We start from the raw sequence: 4,763 nt of genomic DNA, 5'->3' as shown, positions 1-4,763 counted from the left end.
TCTATAAACAAAAAATTAGCATGTATCATTTTATGTTATAGTATAAACTTTGCTATAGGCAATAATGTAGTAAGGTGTAATTAACATTATAATATTCCTCGGATACGTTCACAAATTTATGTTGGTACCGAGATGCTTGACAATGGGATCATCGTTCCGTCGTCATCTCCTTGGTCTAGTGGGGTGTTACTAGTACCTAAGAAGGGTGATCAGTGGAGAATGTGCATAGATTATCGTAGGTTGAACAGTGTGTAACTAGAAAGGATAATTTCCCTCTTCCGTTAATAGACGATCTTTTCAAATCTTGGTGACGCGAAGTTTTTCTCGACACTTGATCTCGGTCAGGCTATCATCAGGTTCCGGTTGTGCGCGGGGACCAGCCGAAGACAGCATTTACCACAAATTCCGGTCTGTATGAATTTCGTGTTTTAAGTTTCGGGGAACTTACTGAAGCTGTCAAAAATAATGTACCCATTAAATCATTTGGGCAATTGGAATTTTAAAGGGATTGAGTTCGCAAGCAGTTGTACATCATTCAACAGTTTATGCCATTGACATACATGCCAACCTATTTTTGAATGAAAAGTGGTAGATCGCGTGCGACGCAGTCGCGCGCGCCGCTAGGGGGTCTGCGGGGCATGCCCCCCAGGAAAATTTTCAAAAAATGCTGCCTAAATGGTGCCTTCTCCTGCATTCTCGGGAAGTAATTGACTGCAATAGAATGCATTGAGATACATTACAATACATTATTAGAGATAAAAGTGGAAAAAAAAAAAAAAGAGTTTTTCAAAAATATTTTGGCAATGCGGTAGAGAATAGTATTAAAAGCGGTAGGCGTAGAAGTCTTCAAAAAGCGTAGTCTACCGCGTAAAGCGGTAGGCGTTGGCGTGTATGCATTGATCATATTAATAGGGATAGTTGCATTTGTTGCAGTTGTTTACTGTCGTTTTAGGAAGTAGTTTGCCGGTCACGCCAATTGTCAGATCAGATATCGTTCAAGGAACAGGTATAGAAGCGTTGGAGTCGCATTAATCCGCCTTCGATGGGAATTCACGCACTTCTGGGAGTCATCGACTACATTTCCTTGTTGGAGTGTGACAGCACCTCGGGAGAGTGAAGAGCAGGTTTAGTATAACGTATCACGGACAGGAAATGGTAGGACACACGGTTATAAATGGCGACACAAGTTACGGTGTGCGTGCAGTGTAAGGATAGTGGGAATTATAGCATTACAGAATGCGCAGTGAAAATTTTGACAAGGCGTTGAGGTGCATGCCAGGTTACGGTGAGTGGTGAGAGAGTGTACCAGGTGTACAATAGGTGTATATATACAGAAGTGCAGTTGCTATGTGTTAGTATTATGGATTAGTAATCATATCGTGATTACATTTTGTTGCGCTTCTAGTATTTGCGGAAACGACAGAATTATTGAAATCGCTAATGTTAGGTATAAGGTAAGTGAATATTGTGGGTTATTATGAATATATATTATGATTAGTGAAATTAAATGTTAAATATCAATTATTCCCGACCATATGATGATGAATATGATGGTTTTATAAATGATGCGGTGTTTCAGTAAATGGGCTGCGTTTGATAAGGATTTCAAAGCTGGTGGGTATTACATAGGATTCGATTTTTGATATATGTAAGAACTCGCATATATTAAAGGCATGGTCATAGTGATATGCGGTTAGCGAGTGCGACTACTGTTCGTGTTTTCTATAATTGTTGCAGTTGCGGGGACATTCAGAGAGGAGGAGTGCATCGGACGAATCTTCACACAACAGAGTTGGTCAAATATTTTCGCAGGACTATCGAGGTGGCAAGTCAGTTAGTACGCATAGATTTGACAAGGAGCGGAAAACTACCGTCAACACTTCGACGACACAATACTTCAGCGAGAATTCAGAGAGTCATCGACCTCAAATTCTAAGAACAATATTATTGTTAACACAAACACTTAATGTGTTACATTTGCAGTGCTGGTGAACTTTTGGCATAAAACATTGGACATTATCGAAGAAATTAAAAGCCCACAGCACATTTAAGACAATTTACGTCCTACAATCATTATTGCATCGGCATGCGAGGAAGCAGCCGCAGTGAATCAAACATCAAGGCCAGGGAGGAGCATGTAACATCGTACATCATCGACCATCAGTATATTATAAGTTGTATTATTGCATGTTAATGTATTTCATGTGCTGTTATTGTATGTGTTGTTGTATTGTATTTCAGGTATGCAGTATGTAATATGTATTACGGTAATTGAGTTTTGGGGGTTCTATTTCAGTTATGCAAGTGCTGGTATTTATTGAGTTGCTGTGTTTGCATTGGGTTGGTGTAGTTTGTGTGTTGTGTCTATCTTTAGGTGTCGTTCAGGTTTTTACGGAAGTTGTATTATTGCGAACAGATGGTTTACTTGGCAATTCGTGTCAAGTATGGGATTATAATCGATTGTGGTCAGTGCAGATTTGTTTAGGGCAGTGTGATAAGCCGCATAGCCGTTGGCGATACGATGGTGGCTGGTTTTGGTAGCCATAGGGTAATAGGTTGTTGTAAATTCGTGAATAGTTATTATGTGTGGAGGGCGCGGATGTGTTCAATGAAGGAGTTATTGTAGAGCGTTATGATGGACAAAGGAAGGAATTTATTTGATGTTGGGGCTCTATTTTGTCAGGACAGTGTGGTGAGTGGGTGTGTGGTGAGTGTGTGTGTGTTAGAATATGGGGGCTTGGGGAATTAGTTAAAACAGGACATTTTTAGATCAGCGGGACGCTGAATTCGATGATGGGCATCATCGTTTGATGAAGCGGGGGAGTAAATGTAACAGCCTGTTTTACATATGCTTGCATTGAATTGGTAAAGTATCAAGAGGCATAGGTTAGGATCGACCATTTCGCATGTAGATTAGAAATTAGTTAGGTGGGGTACTAGCAGATAGGGGCTACAGAGTTAGTTTGACACTTACACACAATGCCGGGCTCTGTGTGCATTCGCTAGCGTATAGTTTTGAACAGCGAAGAGAGTTGTGTGTTGCATTGTTAGAGTAAAGGGGAACTGGGGCTGTGATTGACGAGAGAGTCATATATAAAGATTGAAAGGGCATCTTGAAGCGGACGGTTGAACGGACGGTGGGAACGACGGTGAACGCGACAAGACGCTTGACGTGACGCTGACAGTTTTGTGTAAAACATATATTTCTTTAGTGAAGCACAAAGTCTATACGCTTTCTTGATTTATTTTATACTTTAATATTATACATAAAACGACGTCCCTACAGTACGCGCACATAATGAAAACAGAATATACAGTGTATTATAATTATTGTTCACAGCACACACCTACAGACGCAAGCACGCACACATGCTCATCGATATTGGCTGCATCTATATCGTCAAAGGCGAAGTATCAAAGGGAATGACCACTATAGGTGACTAGCCGTGTTTAAGCCAAAATGTTTTTGCTTTACTTAGCGATGTACTATTTATATGATATACGTATTAATTTTTTGGCGATTATAATTATTAAAGTTAGCGATTTGTATTGATATTTAGCAAGCAAATCTGCTCACGTAGGCCTACATGTGCTCCATTTAAGTACAGAATTTCGACTACAGTGCTTTTATTTGATTTTTAGGATTTGCAGCTCCTATTATTAACGCATTCATGCCCACACAGGGCCGGATTGGGGCCCTTATAGGTCCTAGCTGCTTCTGCTTCAAAGGTTCTTTGATATACTATTTAATAAGAAACGTTAAATCGACTAGTTTTAATAATAGAAGCACAAAAACGCTATGAACATATTTCATAATCTCTAGTGTTTATGTAGTCTTATTAGGGAAAGCGGCCCTGCACGTGCATAAAAACATAACCCGGTCAGTCACGCACCCCCAACGCCTGTATGTACGCACGCACGCGCGCACACACACACGCACGCACGCACACCCACATCGACCGTAATGAATGAATTTTACACAAGGGAGCAATCTCACCACAGAGATCAAAATTGCTCTCTTGCTTGTTGTGGCGGCGCAATTTAAGTGTATAAATTGTGTGTGATTAAATTGAGCTGTTGTGTTTAATTTCTTCTTTTCACGTCGAGTTTAAAATAATCATCACATCGCCGATATGTGTTAATGGTTTGTTTTTTGTCGTTAGTAATTTTGTTAGTTGTTACGGAGGGAGTGAACTCAATAAAATGCGTGGTTATTTGCCCGTGGGAAGGATTAAAAGCCCCCTAAACAGGGGCGTGTAATGCAGGATTTGTACCAGGTGGGTCTAACCGTCACACTTGCGAGCACGCGAAGGGGGGGGGGAATTTTGAAATTAGACCTCCTTAGATGCGTTTTCTGCGCGAGCAGGGGGGGGTCCGGACCCCCTGGACCCCCCCTCCTGTACACGCCCCTGCTAAACGCGTTTTGTTCTAACGCGAAATGTTTCTTTCTGAAATGTTTTAAAATCAAGTTCTAATCTTCAATGTTGATGCCTCGCAGCTGCGGTTTCGATCTACTGTTTATTACTCGTCACTGTGGCTTAATATTAGTTGAGGGGGGGGGGAAACTATAGGCGCAGTTTTATTATTACAAATAACTCGTATAATTATAAATGTCCCGTTTCGGCGTATACATGCTCTCAAATATATGTTTTTCTAGTGCGATTAGTTCTAGCTACCACTAAAGCATATACGCAAGTAATGTGGGTTTTCTTTAAAATTTATTTGGCCATATCTGTCTGTCTTTGCGGACAAGCAAACCAGAG

The sequence above is a fragment of the Priapulus caudatus genome, unplaced genomic scaffold, assembly GCF_000485595.1.
Source record: "Priapulus caudatus unplaced genomic scaffold, Priapulus_caudatus-5.0.1 Scaffold97, whole genome shotgun sequence".
Lineage (NCBI taxonomy): Eukaryota > Metazoa > Priapulida > Priapulimorpha > Priapulimorphida > Priapulidae > Priapulus > Priapulus caudatus.
The sequence above is the reverse complement of the archived record's forward strand: the minus strand, read 5'-3'. Positions refer to the sequence as shown.